The following is a 16,032-nucleotide window of genomic DNA, read 5'->3' on the forward strand; positions in this document are numbered from 1 at the left end:
TAATTGGAGTGCTCAAGCAGCGCTTCCGATGCCTGGGCCTCTCTGGAGGCTTACTACAATACTCCCCTCAGCAGGTCTCTGAGTTGATTGTGATGTGCTACATGCTACACAACTTAGCAATTATGATGGAACAGGAATTGCCAATGAGGATTGCAGGACCACCTCAGGAGAGGTGGGTGGGGGGGGGGGGGGCGTAGGGGAGGAGGAGGATGAAGACGAGGAAGAGGAGCCTGGAGAGGAACCCGGGCCACCAGCACCACAACCACAGGGGAGGCATTGTGGAAATTTTGCTGCTGCAAAAGCCTTACGACGACAATTCCGAATTGAACGCTTTGCTTGAAGAGTGAACGATATGTTTGATTATTGCCTGGCCACTCTATCCCAGCATGTTGACTATTCCCCCTCTTATTCTGCAAATGAGACACTACACAGAAATGGTTAAGGTAGAGAAAAAATGTATTGAACATTGTGACATTGTAAACTTTGTAACCTTCATTGAGAGACTTAAATAAAATAATGAACAGCAGCGTGAAAATTCATTAATAGTATCAAAACATAATCCAGCATCAAGCATCAAGAACATAATCTGGCAGTGTGATACTATAACATAATATGCAATGCATCTAGCATCAGGAACATAATCCAGCAGTGTGATACTATAACATAATATGCAATGCATCTAGCATCAGGAACATAATCCAGCAGTGTGATACAGCGTCGAGGAGGTGCGTGGAGAGGCGTGAGTTCCGGGGTCGGCGAGAGGCCTAAAAAGGCCCAACGCGGCGGCAGTCGGGAGCAGCGTGAGGAGGTGCGTGGAGAGGCGTACTTGTGCACCTACAGGGAGAAGGCAAAAAAGAAGTAGAAAGAAACAGAAAGGTGACATCACAGCCAAGGGGGTAAGTGATTGGCTGGTGATTGGTGAGTAGTTTTTCTTTTTTCTCTTCTATAACAGTGAGTAAACTTTAGCATTGTTGTTGCTTATCAAAGGGTTAAGTCATGGCAGGACAGCTCGGTCATGTGATATGCTCCTCCTGTACCATGTGGGAACTCAGGGACGACACCAGTGTTCCTGACGACTACGTGTGCGGGAATTGTATCCGCCTCCAGCTCCTGACGGACCACGTTGCGGAGTTGGAGCTGAGGGTGGATTCACTCTGGAGCATCCACGATGCTGAGAATGACGTGAGTAGCACGTGTAGCGAGTTGGTCGTACCGCAGGGAAAGGGTCCACAGCCAGATAGGGAATGGAAGACCAGCAGGAAGAGCAGTGCAAGGAAGGTAGTGCAGGGGTCCCCTGTGGTCATCCCCCTGCAAAACAGATACACTACTTTGGGTACTGTTGAGGGGGATGACTCATCAGGGGAGGGCAGCAGCAGCCAAGTTCATGGCACCGTGGCTGGCTCTGTTGCACAGGAGGGCAGGAAAAAGAGTAGGAGAGCGATAGTGATCGGGGATTCAATTATAAGGGGAATAGATAGGTGTTTCTGCGGCCGCAACCGAGACTCCAGGATGGTATGTTGCCTCCCTGGTGCAAGGGTCAAGGATGTCTCGGAGTGGGTGCAGGACATTCTAAAAAGGGAGGGAGAACAGCCAGTTGTCGTGGTGCACATTGGTACCAACGGTATAGGTAAAAAAAGAGATGAGGTCCTACGAAACGAATTTAAGGAGCTAGGAGCTAAATTAAAAAGTAGGACCTCAAAAGTAGTAATCTCGGGATTGCTACCAGTGCCACGTGCTAGTCAGAGTAGGAATCGCAGGATAGTGCAGATGAATACGTGGCTTGAGCAGTGGTGCAGCAGGAAGGGATTCAAATTCCTGGGGCATTGGAACCGGTTCTGGGGGAGGTGGGACCAGTACAAACCAGACGGTCTGCACCTGGGCAGGACCGGAACCAATGTCCTAGGGGGAGTGTTTGCTAGTGCTGTTGGGGAGGAGTTAAACTAATATGGCAGGGGGATGGGAACCAATGCAGGGAGACAGAGGGAAACAAAAAGGAGACAAAAGCAAAAGACAGAAAGGAGATGAGGAAAAGTGGAGGGCAGAGAAACACAAGGTAAAGAACAAAAAGGGCCACTGTACAGCAAAATTCTAAAAGGACAAAGGGTGTTAAAAAAACAAGCCTGAAGGCTTTGTGTCTTAATGCAAGGAGTATCAGTAATAAGGTGGATGAATTAACTGTACAAATAGATGTTAACAAATATGATGTGATTGGGATTACAAAGACGTGGCTCCAGGATGATCAGGGCTGGGAACTCACCATCCAGGGGTATTCAACATTCAGGAAGGATAGAATAAAAAGAAAAGGAGGTGGGGTAGCATTGCTGGTTAAGGAGGAGCTGAATGCAATAGTAAGGACATTAGCTTGGATGATGTGGAATCTATATGGGTAGAGCTGCAGAACACCAAAGGGCAAAAAACGTTAGTGGGAGTTGTGTACAGACCTCCAAAGAGTAGTAGTGATGTTGGGGAGGGCATCAAACAGGAAATTAGGGGTGCATGCAATAAAGGTGCAGCAGTTATAATGGGTGACTTTAATATGCACATAGATTGGGCTAACCAAACTGGAAGCAATACGGTGGAGGAGGATTTGATGGAGTGCATAAGGGATGGTTTTCTAGACCAATATGTCGAGGAACCAACTAGGGGGGAGGCCATCTTAGACTGGGTGTTGTGTAATGAGAGAGGATGAATTAGCAATCTTGTTGTGCGAGGCCCCTTGGGGAAGAGTGACCATAATATGGTGGAATTCTGCATTAGGATGGAGAATGAAACAGTTAATTCAGAGACCATGGTCCAGAACTTAAAGAAGGCTAACTTTGAAGGTATGAGGCGTGAATTGGCTAGGATAGATTGGCAAATGATACTTAAGGGGTTGACTGTGGATGGGCAATGGCAGACATTCAGAGACCGCATGGATGAACTACAACAATTGTACATTCCTGTCTGGCGTAAAAATAAAAAAGCGAAGGTGGCTCAACCGTGGCTATCAAGGGAAATCAGGGATAGTATTAAAGCCAAGGAAGTGGCATACAAATTGGCCAGAAATAGCAGCGAACCCGGGGAGTCAGCAGAGGAGGACAAAGGGTTTGATTAAGGCAGGGAAAATGGAGCACGAGAAGAAGCTTGCAGGGAACATTAAGACGGATTGCAAAAGTTTCTATAGATATGTTAAGAGAAAAAGGTTAGTAAAGACAAACGTAGGTCCCCTGCAGTCAGAATCAGGGGAAGTCATAACGGGGAACAAAGAAATGGCGGACCAATTGAACAAGTACTTTGGTTCAGTATTCACTAAGGAGGACACAAACAACCTTCCAGATATAAAAGGGGTCAGAGGGTCTCGTAAGGAGGAGGAACTGAGGGAAATCCTTATTAGTCGGGAAATTGTGTTGGGAAATTGATGGGATTGAAGGCCGATAATCCCCAGGGCCTGATGGACTGATTCCCAGAGTACTTAAGGAGGTGGCCTTGGAAATAGCGGATGCATTGACAGTCATTTTCCAACATTCCATTGACTCTGAATCAGTTCCGATCGAGTGGAGGGTAGCCAATGTAACCCCACTTTTTAAAAAAGGAGGGAGAGAGAAAATAGGGAATTATAGACCGGTCAGCCTGACATCTGTGGTGGGTAAAGTGATGGAATCAATTGTTAAGGATGTCATAGCAGCGCATTTGGAAAGAGGTGATGTGATAGGTTCAAGTCAGCATGGATTTGTGAAAGGGAAATCATGCTTGACAAATCTTCTGGAATTTTTTGAGGATGTTTCCAGTAGAGTGGACAAGGGAGAACCAGTTGATGTGGTATATTTGGACTTTCAGAAGGCTTTCGACAAGATCCCACACAAGAGATTAATGTGCAAAGTTAAAGCACATGGGATTGGGGGTAGTGTGCTGACATGGATTGAGAACTGGTTGTCAGACAGGAAGCAAAGAGTAGGAATAAATGGGTACTTTTCAGAATGGCAGGCAGTGACTCGTGGGGTACCGCAAGATTCTGTGCTGGGGCCCCAGCTGTTTGCACTGTACATTAATGATTTAGACGAGGGGATTAAATGTAGCATCTCCAAATTTGCGGATGACACTAAGTTGGGTGGCAGTGTGAACTGTGAGGAGGATGCTATGAGGCTGCAGAGCGACTTGGATAGGTTAGGTGAGTGGGCAAATGCATGGCAGATGAAGTATAATGTGGATAAATGTGAGGTTATCCACTTTGATGGTAAAAACAGAGAGACAGACTATTATCGGAATGTTGACAGATTAGGAAAAGGGGAGGTGCAACGAGACCTGGGTGTCATGGTACATCAGTCATTGAAGGTTGGCATGCAGGTGCAGCAGGCAGTTAAGAAAGCAAATGGCATGTTGGCCTTCATAGCGAGGGGATTTGAGTACAGGGCCAGGGAGGTGTTGCTGCAGTTGTACAGGGCCTTGGTGAGGCCACACCTGGAGTATTGTGTACAGTTTTGGTCTCCTAACTTGAGGAAGGACATTCTTGCTATTGAGGGAGTGCAGCGAAGGTTCACCAGACTGATTCCCGGAATGGCGGGACTGACCTATCAAGAAAGACTGGATCAACTGGGCTTGTATTCACTGGATTTCAGAAGAATGAGAGGGGACCTAATAGAAACGTTTAAAATTCTGATGGGTTTAGACAGGTTAGATGCAGGAAGAATGTTCCCAATGTTGGGGAAGTCCAGAACCAGGGGTCACAGTCTAAGGATAAGGGGTAAGCCATTTAGGACCGAGATGAGGAGAAACTTTTTCACCCAGAGAGTGGTGAACCTGTGGAATTCTCTACGCCAGAAAGTTGTTGAAGCCAATTCACTAAATATATTCAAAAAGGAGTTAGATGAAGTCCTTACTACTAGGGGGATCAAGGGGTATGGCGAGAAATCAGGAATGGGGTACTGAAGTTGCATGTTCAGCCATGAACTCATTGAATGGCGGTGCAGGCTAGAAGGGCCGAATGGCCTACTCCTGCACTTATTTTCTATGTTTCTATGTTTCTATATTTCTATATAATATATGATACTGTAACATCAATTGCTAACCCAATATTTTTTCCCACCATCTTTTACCCCCCTCCCTTGCCTGCTGCTCCTATTCAAAGTGGCACCAAGGCATGGAGTAAGACTGCCAGAGCGCTGCTGTGTTGGGGGGGAGAGACAATGGAGATGGTGTCTGGGGAGGCACTGGACCAACTCATGGCATAGAAGGTCCGGCTTCTGATTGGCAAGCCTCTTCATCGACGTCGCCAGTCACAGGTGGTTTGGGTGACAACCTTTGCTGATGGTTGGTTGGTGAGTGAGTGGGGGAAGATTGAACGCTGCCATCCGAGGAATGACACCACCTCTCATATCCCTGGAGCCACTCTGTCACCAACGGGGCTGGTCCTTAGCAACTGGATCAGGATGTAAACTAACACCTTGCTGGCCTGCTTCGGAACCGTAACTTCGCCATGTGACAGTATGTGATGCAAAGAGTATGGCGGTAAGCATGGACTGCATCACCTGCCCAAGTGTGATGTGCCACATTCTGCAAGGGTTCACGCCACACTGTCCGGGACTCCACTGTCACTAATGGAGGCCACCAGCCTCGTGTGGACCTTGATGGCCTCGCTGTTATCACAGCTCGCACTGACAATCTGCGACGTTCCCTCCGGAATTGTCACTTTCAGATTGTCAACGCTCACGGGAATCCTACCCAAGACATCAAGGAGCCGACGGCTGATTTGGATGCTCTCCTTGGACAGTCCCACCATGTCCAGTTCCACGTCTGCCAGTCTGTCAGCAGACCGACTTTGCTGACTCATCCTCTGGAGAGAGGGCTTGTAATGCTGGAGTTAACGCTAATACTCCTCGTGATCTTTCATTTGCCGAAAATTGCTCATTCTGGCGCAAACGCTATCCAAGCGCTAAATTTTTTGCTCCACTGTAAATTGCGCCCGGAAACAGGCAAAAATGCAAAAAGCAAAAAAATCCAGCCCCAGAAATGCATATTGACAGAGTGGGGACTGTTGAACAAGTCGGAATTCCCAACACTAATGCACATAGCGTAAGGAATAAAACAAGTGAATTAGAAACCCAAATTCAGCTCAAAGGGTACGATGTCGAAGTCGTCTACAGACCTCCCAACAACAGTGTTGTGTATATATACGGAGATCAGAGAAGCATGTAGCAAAGGCAAAACGGTTATAATGGGAGATATTAATTATCACATAGACTGGGAGGTACAAAACAATGCGGTGGCTGCCATCTTTTTTCTAGACTTAACGATTCCAAAACACTCCTAGCTGGCTTTCCCCATTTTATCCTACATAAACTAGAGGTGATCCAAAACTTGACTGGCCGTGTCCTAACTCGCAAGTCCCGCTCAATCATCATCCCTGTGCTTGCTGACCTACTTTGGCTCCTGGTTAAGAAATGCCTCGATTTCAAAATTCTCATCCTTGTTTTCAATTCCCTCCATGGCCTCACCCTCCCTAGCTCTGTAATCGCCTCCAGTCCCACAACCCCCTGAGATGTCTGTGCTCCTCTAATTCTTCCCTCTTGAGCATCCCTGATTATAATCGCTCAACCATTGGTGGTCATGCCTTCTGTTGCTTCGGCCCTCAGCTCTGGAATTCGCTCCCTATACCTATCCACCTCGCTTTCCTCCTTGAAGACGCTCCTTAAAACCTACCTCTTTGACCACGCTTTTGGTCACCTGCCCTAATTTCTCTTTATGTGGCTCGGCATCAAATTTTTTACTCTTAATACTCCGGTGAAGCGTCTTGGAATGTTAAAGGCGCTATATAAATGTTGTTGTAATAAAAGTATCAAGGAATCTAAAGCAAAGGCAGGTAAATGGGTTTGAGGTGCGAATCAACATTGATCTAATTGAAAGGCCGTGCAGGCTCTAGGGGCCGAATGACCTACACCTGCTCCTAATGTTCCTATGAAAATGCAAATTCAGTATTTGTTTGCGACTGTTGCTTCTGAATATGTTTGTAATATTTACTGAGGATATTTTTTTTAGAAATGCAGAGCACATACAGTTCAGTATCAGTCCCACTGGTGAATCCACAATGATGTGGCTTTGTTTGAAAGTTCCATTCCTAAATTGGACACCTCCTCCCAAACATGCTGACGAGTCCTGGGGTTTGAAACACATAGAAATAAATAGAAGTTACAACACAGAAACAGGCCATTCGGCCCAGGCTGTCCATGTCAGCATTTACCTTCGACATGTGTGAATAGGATGGAAATATCATGGGAGCCATGCACTGGAACTCCTGATACATGTACCCAGTAGGTGAAGCTCTGCATCAGAAGCATGAATACATAAAATTGCCCCTCTGATGCCAATCTGTCTTTTACTGGCCATGGATTGCTCTTGCGATCAATGTAAAATTAGCAGGACTATGTACAGAGAAGCATATTGAAATACACAGCATGTGTCCAAAGTAAAACAGGTTTTACTTGCCAGCCCTGACACAACTATAATAGGATACTTTTATTTATAATGTCAATTACTAGATTGCCCAGCTGCCATACAAGTGAAAGAAAGGTAAACAAATCTTTCCCATCCCACAGGTTCTGAAGATCAAAATTTTCAAAAGAGAAAACAAAAAAAAGGATTCAAAAAGGACAGGAGAACACTTCGATGCCACTTGCCTATTCTAAGCAGCCCATGTAATGGGAGGAGATTGCCCTGTGTTAACTATGGGCCAGTTTTCGGTGCGATGTCACTGATATACAGCACTTGTCTGAGTCTGTTGCTTTCTACTTCCAGATGACCAGTTACAAATGCCGCATCCCTCGGATCAGCTCTCCATGTCAGGCCATCATGTGGAGGAGGAGGAGGAAGAGGAAGAGGAGTAGACAGAGCAGCCGACTCCAAGGAGGCAGATGCACTCTGCACTTCTTTTTCCACTGGCAATCACCTTGTCCGAGGACGATGTTATATTCCCTGGCTTTGGGATCTCTGAGACTCCTGGAACTAGTGGCATGCAGCAACGCAGTTCTGGCTTCGAAACCTGAATGCCATCTCTCTGGAGGGTGAGGCGGCAAAGTCGGTCTGCTAAGAGACAGGCAGACGCGGAACTGGACATGGTGGGACTGTCCAGCTCACCTGTCAGCTCCTTGATGTCTTGGGTAGGATTCCCGCGACTATCGAGAATCTCGCTGTGACTGTAACGGAGGTAGGGTCGCAGATTGTTGGTGCGAGCTGCGAAACCTGAAAGGCCATCACTGCCCACACGAGGCTTGTGGCCTCCACCAGTGACACTGGAGTCCCGGAGAATGTGGCGAGCATCCTTTCCGAGTTCCCCAGCATGACACCCAGACAGACTCCCACACCACCTGTGACTGGCGAAGCCAATGAAAAGGCTCGCCAGTCAGAAGCCGAGCCTTCCATGCCATGAGCTCGTCCAGTGTCTCCCCAGGAGGCGTCTCCAATGTCTCTCCCCCCAAAACAGCAGTGCTCTGACAACCTTGCTGCATGCCATCGTGATGCCACGTTGGGTATGAGGAGCAGGCAAGTGAGCGGGATAAGGTTAAGGGCGGGGGGTGGCGAATGCCGGTGATTAAACACAGTGGGGTAGGTTGGTTATAATGTTGGTGGTGTTGTTTAATCACACTTTAATCATAATTTATGTTATTTTATTAAAGTTTCAACATTTGCAAATTATGTTAGCAAAGTTATAAAAGTTTACAATGTTTCATAAATTTTTTTGTTCACCTTAACCATTCCTGTGTAGTGTCTCATTTGCAGAATAAGTGGGGGAATAGTCAACATGGTGGGATATGGTCAAACGTACCGTTCACTCTTCAAGCAAAGCATTGAGCTGCTGACGTAAAGCTTTTGCAGCATTGACATTTCCACAATGCCTCCCCTGTGGTTGTGATGGGGCTGGTGGTGGCATGGGTTCCTCACCAGGCTCCTCTTCCTCCACCTCCTCCCCCTGCTCTCCTGAGGTGGACCTGCAATCCCCAGTAACAACTCCTGTCCCCTCATGAAGGCTAAGTTGTGTAGCATGGAGCACACCACAATGATCACAGTGGCCTGCTGAGGGGAGTATTGTAGGTAGAACTCCAGCGGGGTCCAGGCATCGGAAGTGCTGCTTGAGCACTCCAATTGTCTGTTCGATGAAGTTGCATGTGGTTTTTAGCCCTCATTCTAGCGATGCTCGGCTTCTGTCTGAGGGTTCCAGAGAGGGCTCAAGAGCGAGATGGCAAGGCCGTAAACTTTGTCCCCAAGCATCCAGCTCTGATCTTGTGGTTGAAGCTGGAACAGGCCTGAGACACTGCTCTCAGGCAAGATGAAAGCATCGTGGATGCTCCCTGGATATTGGGCATTGACTGCCATGATGCGCTGACGATCTGTATGTTCATGGAGTGGAATCCTTTTCGGTTTCGGTAAACCTCTGGATTCTGTAACTGTGCTCGCAGGTAGATGTACGTAGAGTGAAGGGCATCCTGAACCTTGGGGAAGCCAGCAAATCATCCAAAACATCCAGCCCTCTCATTTTGGGCCTCTTGGTCATTGGGAAGTTTCTGAAGTCCATCGTGCATGAGTACAGTGCAGTAGTCACCTGGCGAATGCTGCAATGTATAGCTTGCTGCGAGATGGAGCACATGTCCCCTGCTGATGCCTGGAAGGAGCCAGAGGCATCGAAGGCAAGTGTCACAGTCACCTTCACCTTGATGGGCACTGCAGTTCTGGTGCCGCTAGTAGGCTGTAGATGTGCCTGTATGAGCTGGCATATCTCTGTCAGCACTTCTTTTCGGAAGCGCAACCTTCTAACACAATGTGCCTCAGAGAGCTGCAGGTATGAACAATGTTCCCTGTAAACTTGTGGAGGGTGTGAAGCCTCCTCCCTATACGACTGCAACCTCTTCGATTACGTTGAATATGATCATCAATAAGCCTTCTTCCAGCTCGATGCTGTATAAATATAGTAGCCAGGATTAATGGCTGACATAATATGGACCCCATCATTTAAATGTCTTTAAATGTCCTTTAAAACAAACTATAAACTCACATAAACTTCAGAATCAAAAGTATGCAGTAACGCAGCGTTCTTCACCCAATGCTTTCAATCACTCAGAACTCCGAATTTCTCCTCCGTTTCCAAGATGGTGGCGTTAGCGCCTGTGCACCCGGGGTGCGACTGCTTTTTGCCGCTGGGTTCCCGGGTGAACGCTAAATTGGCCAATATGCTCGAAAGTTCAGCCCAGGGCATGAGCGCAGCGATATATGATTTATGTCATCCAAACGGTGAAAACAGTGGGCGGGCGCTAGGTTTTAGCATCACTGTAAAACCATTGCTGAAAATTCCACCCAGGCACAAAATCGCCTCATTTTAGGCCAAAAACTTCAATTTTGCGCCTTGCCCAGTTGTTAAACGGGAAACAAATGAGCCGGAAATCCAGCCCTAGAATCATAGAAATTTACAGCATGGAAGGAGGCCATTTGGCCCATCGTGTCCGCGCCGGCCGAACAAGAGCTATCCAGCCGAATCCCACTTTCCAGCTCTTGGTCCGTAGTCCTGTAGGTTACGGCACTTCAAGTGCACATCCAAGTATTTTTTAAATGTGGTGAGGGTTTCTGCCTCTACCAACCTTTCAGGCAGTGAGTTCCAGACACCCACCAAACTCTGGGTGAAGAATTTTCCTCTCATATCTTCTTTAACTTTCCCTCCAATTACTTTAAACCTATGCCCCTGGTTACTGACTCCTCTGCCAAGGGAAACAGATCCTTCCTATCTACACTATCCAGGCCCCTCATAATTTTATGCACCTCAATCGGGCCTCCCCTCAGCTTCCTCTGTTCCAAAGAAAACAGTCCTAGCATTTCCAATCTTTCCTCATAGAAAAATTCTCCAGTCCAGGCACATTCAAAAATGCCCTCTGCACCCTTTCCAGTGCAATCACATCTTTCCTGTAATGTGGTGACCAGAACTGCACACAGTACTCCAGCTGCAGCCTAACCAGTGTTTTTTACAGTTCAAGTATAACGTCCTTGCTCTTATTATGCATGCCTCGACTAATAAAGGCAAGCCTTCCATATAACTTCTTAACCATCTTATCTATCTGGCCTGCTGCCTTCAGGAATCCGTGGACCTGCACTCCAAGGTCTCTTTCTTCCTCTACAGTTTTCAGTGTCGTACCATTTAATGTGCATTCCCTTGCCATATTAGACCTCCCCAAATGCAATACCTCACACTTACCTGAATTGAATTCCATTTGCCACTGTTCTGCCCACCTGACCAGTACATTGATACCTTCTTGCAGTCTGCAGCTTTCTTCTTCATTATCAATCATAAGCCTATTTTAGTGTCAGCTGCAAACTTCTTAATCATACCCCCAACATTCAAGTCCAAGTCATTGATATTTCCCTCAAAAAGCAAGGGACCCATCACTGAGCCCTGCGGACCCCCACTGAATACAGCGTTCCAGTCACAAAAACACACATCAACCATTACCCTTTGCTTCCTCCCTCTGAGCCAATTTTGGATCCAACTTGCCACTTTGCCCTGGATCCCATGGACTTTTACTTTTGCGACCAGTCTGCCATGTAAGACATTATCAAAAGCTTTGCTAAAATCCATACACACTACATCATACGTGCTGCCCTCATCGACCCCCCCTTGGTTACATCCTCGAAAAATTCAATAAAGTTAGTCAGACACAACCTTCCCTTAAAAAATCCATGCTGACTGTCCTTAATTAACCCATGTCTTTCCAAATGAAGATTTATACTGTCCCTCAGGATTTTTTCCAATACTTTTCCCACCATTGAAGTTAGGCTGACTGGCCTCTAAATACTCGGTCTATCCCTTTCTCCCTTTTTATAAAAAGGTACAATATTAGCAGTCCTCCAGTCCTCTGGCACCACGCCTGTAGCCAGAGAGAACTGTAAAATGATGGTCAGAGCCTCTGCTCTTTCTTCTTTTGCTTCTCTTAACAGCCTGGGATACACTTCATCTGGGCCAGGGGATTTATCCACTTTCAAAGCTGCCTCTCTCACTATGTTTATCTCATCTAATATTTCACACTCCTCCTCCATTGCAAAGTCTGCATCACCCTCTCTTTTGTGTGAACAGGTGCAAAGTATCCATTAAGAATCATACCCACATCTGCTGCCTCCACAAACAGATTTCCTTTATAGTCTCTAATAGGCCTCACTCTTTCTCTAGTTATCCTCTTGCTCTTAATGTATTTATAAAAAATCTTTGGGTTTTCCCTGATTTTACTTGCCAACATTCTTTCATGCTCCCTCTTTGCTTTGCTGATGTTTTTTAATTGCACCCTGCACTTCTCACACTACTCTAGAGTATCTGCAGTATTGAGTTCTCGGGATCGGTCTTTTCTTCCCTTTTCTTCTTTACCTTACCCTGTGTGTCCCTTGTCATCCAGGGGGCTCCAGATTTGTTAGCCCCACCCTTTTTCTAAGGGAACATACTTGCACTGTACCCTCAGGATCTGCTCCTTGAATGCCTCCCACTGTTCTGACCCTGATTTCCTATCAACTAGCCGTTTCCAGTCCACTTTGGCCAAATCCCATTTCAGCTCAGCAAAATTGGCTTTACCCCAATTGAGTTTTATTTCCTGGTCCAACTTTGTCCTTATCCATAACTACCCTAAATATTACTGAATTATGACCACGAGCACCAAAATGCTCTCCCACTGATATCCCTTTCACGTACCCTTCTTCATTCCACAACACCATCTTTGTTGGGCTTTGGGCTTGTTACATACTGGCTAAAAAAGTTCTCCTGAATGCATTTTAGGAATTTCGTACCCTCTGTACCATTTGCACTACATTTTTCCCAGTTAATATTAGGGTAGTTGAAATCACCCACAATTACAGCTCTATAGTTTTTGCACTTCGCAGCAATTTTCCCACATATTTGTTCTTCTATCTCCCTCTGACTGTTTGGGGGTCTATAGTACACTCCCAGTAGTGTGATTGCCCATTTTTTATTCTTCAATTCAACCCATATGGCCTCGTTTGTTGACCCCTCTAACATATCATCTACTCTCACAGCTGTAATTGTTTCTTTCGTTGGTACTGTGGCCCCATTTACTTTCCCGCACCCCCCCCCCCACTATCCTGTCTGAAATTCTGACCAGGAATATTGAGCTGCCATACCTGCCCTTCTTTCAGCCATGTCTCAGTAATAGCTGTACTATCGTACCCCCAATTGTCTATCTCTGCTCTCAGTTCATATGCCTTGTTGCCTATATTCCTTCTGTTATGTATGTGACCCTTGGCAACCTGTATCACACCACCACCACCAGAGGGCCTACCTGTTGGAGTCCCAAGGGATCCCAGTATCCCTTAAGAGCACTGTGTATAAGCAGGCCTCCCATGCAGTACCAGCACTCTGGAGTCCAATTAAAGGAGCTAAGGTCACACTTACTCATTGTATACAGTATTCAGTTTCATCCTTTATTATGAGCATAATAATTGGCGACGAGGTAACGAACAACCATGCGAAAATGCAAAGAACTGTTGGTATCCTGAAGAAGTTCTCAGAAGGGGACGATTGGGAGGCCTTCATGGAGAAACTCGACCAATACTTCATGGCCAATGAGCTGGAAGGGGACAAGAACACTGCCAAACGAAGGGTGATCCTACTTATCATCTGTGGGGCTACAACCTATGGCCTCATGAAGAATCTCCTAGCTCCGGTAAAACCACCAACCAAATCCTATGAAGAATTGTGTACACTGGTCTGGGAGCACCTAAGTCCGAAGGAAAGTGGTTTGATGGTGAGGTATCGGTTCTACACGTGTCAGCGGTCGGAGGGCCAGGAAGTGGCGAGCTACGTCGCCGAACTAAGGCGCCTTGCAGGGCATTGCGAATTTGATGGATTCCTAGAACAAATGCTAAGAGACTTTTTGTGCTTGGCATTGGCCATGACGTTATCCTTCGCAAACTATTGACTGTTGAAACACCATATCTGAGCAAAGCCATAACGATACTCCAAGCATTTACGTCCACCAGCGATAACACCAAACAAATTTCACAGCATAAAGAGGTTTTGGCTAGTATTGTGCACAAAGTAAGGTCATTTTCGAGCAGGAATATACATGGCAGAATGTACACACCAGCTGCTGCATGACCTCAGATGAACCAGAGTCCGCCATCAATCATAAATGTGAGGCAGCTAACACCTTGTTGGCGTTGTGGAGGTGATCATCGAGCCCATCAATGCCGCTTCAAGCACAATGTGTGCAACAGCTGCAGAACAATGGGACACCTCCAGCGAATGTGCAGGCTAACTGCAAACCCTGCAAACCACCATGTTGCAGAGGAAAATTGATCCATGGTGGATCAGGCCGAACTAGAGACTCGAACCGAGGAGGCAGAAGTGTACGGGGTACATACTTTCACCACGAAATTCCACCGATTATGTAAAAAGTTGAACTGAATGGAATTCCCATATCCATGGAACTGGAAATGGGTGCGAGTCAGTCCATAATGAGAAAAAAGGCCTTCGACAGGCTGTGATGCAACAAGGCACATAGGCCCAAGCTCAGCCCCAATCACACTAAGCTAAGAACTTACAACAAAGAGTTTATCCCTGTAATTGGCAGCACAAAAGTCAAAGTCTCCTATAATGGAGCAGTGCATGAACTCCCATTATGGATCATGCCAGGGGATTGCCCCACACTGTTCGGCAGAAGCTGGCTGGGAAAAATCCAGTGGAACTGGGACAACATTCAAGCGCTTTCGTCCAACGACGATGCCTCATGTGCCCATGTTCTGAGCAGATTCTCATCATTATTTGAGCCAGGCATTGGAAGTTTCTCGGGGGCAAAAGTGCAGATCCACTTGGTTCCTGGTACACGACCCATCCACCACAAGGCACAGGCGGTACCGTATATGATGTGATAGAGAATTCAAACTCTGCAGACAGGCTGCAGAGTTGAGAAAACACAGACCCCATTTCGACGTGCAACTGAACACATTACATTAAGTCATCAATCAACTTGACATTTCAGGACCTTTGGCAGCGAGCCAATTAGGGGTTAACAGTATATCAATTGAGCCAATAAGGTCAAAGGTCAAAGAAGGCGAGTTCATTTCTGTAAATTGAGCCAGGTATAAAAACAGCCATGTTTTGCCATGTGTTCTCAGAAGGACAAAGGATCTGGCAATCAGCCAGAGCTTGTTGCAGCTGCCAGAATAAAATTATATTAAAACTATCACCGGAGTTCGCATCTCATTGAAAATCAAGAGATCTTACAATTTTGGCGTCACGAAGAGAATCGCTGAGGGAAGAAACTGAATTTTGGACATCGGACCTACATACTGAGGTAAGGACTCCTCTTTATAAAAGTCCTCAGTCAATTGTCTAAATTCACCCCCCTCTACGCGATTCCGAAAGCCTCCGGTTTGCGAACCCTCTGGTTGGAGATCGGCTCGAGATCCCATAGACATCTAAACTTTGGCGGTGTGTTAGTTAATTCATCACCGACCCACTGATTTGGCTGGAAAGCCTACGACTCGAGACCCCAGTAAAGAAATTAGTAATATGGCAGCAGAAGATAAGAGCAAAGAATTGCCTACAACTGTTAAAGTTGGGCAGGCAACACCTGAGATTTCGATAGAGGAAATCCTCGAACAGTTGAAAGAATACATAGAGCAACAATTTGACTTATCTTAAACCTGTATTAAGATCGAACGGAAATACGGTACCTCCAAAGGACAATGGTCCTTGGACGAGATCAAAAGGGTCTGGGAAAAAATAACCCGTATGAAAAATAAAGAGCGAACCAGATGGTCCTTAGCTGTTATGAGACAGATCCGACAGCGGAATGAAATTATAACGCGTTCCTAACATGATAGGGACCTGACCAGTACAAAGGACCAATTGCAAGCTGTTTGTGAACAGCTACGACAGAAAAAGCTTGAACTTGAAAAGTCGGAAGCGGAAATTAAAGATCTTAAAGGTGAAATTAAAGAATGGAAAAAATCATTAGGTCAAGAGACAGTAATAGGAAAAGGAAAATGTATCGGTCAATAATTCCCAAGGTACCCATG

The 16,032-nt window shown here is 46.3% G+C and overlaps 1 long non-coding RNA gene across 1 annotated transcript in view; it reads right to left on the bottom strand.

Annotated features, from left to right (window-relative positions):
• Positions 1-361: 361 nt before the first annotated feature.
• Positions 362-16,032, bottom strand: part of LOC139278719 (uncharacterized) — a 44,810-nt gene continuing 29,139 nt past the window's right edge. Inside the window, exon 6 of the long non-coding RNA XR_011596340.1 lies at positions 362-834. This is a non-coding gene — a long non-coding RNA (uncharacterized lncRNA). The remainder of the gene's footprint in view (positions 835-16,032) is intronic.

This window comes from Pristiophorus japonicus, chromosome 13, assembly GCF_044704955.1.
Source record: "Pristiophorus japonicus isolate sPriJap1 chromosome 13, sPriJap1.hap1, whole genome shotgun sequence".
NCBI classification, from domain to species: domain Eukaryota; kingdom Metazoa; phylum Chordata; class Chondrichthyes; family Pristiophoridae; genus Pristiophorus; species Pristiophorus japonicus.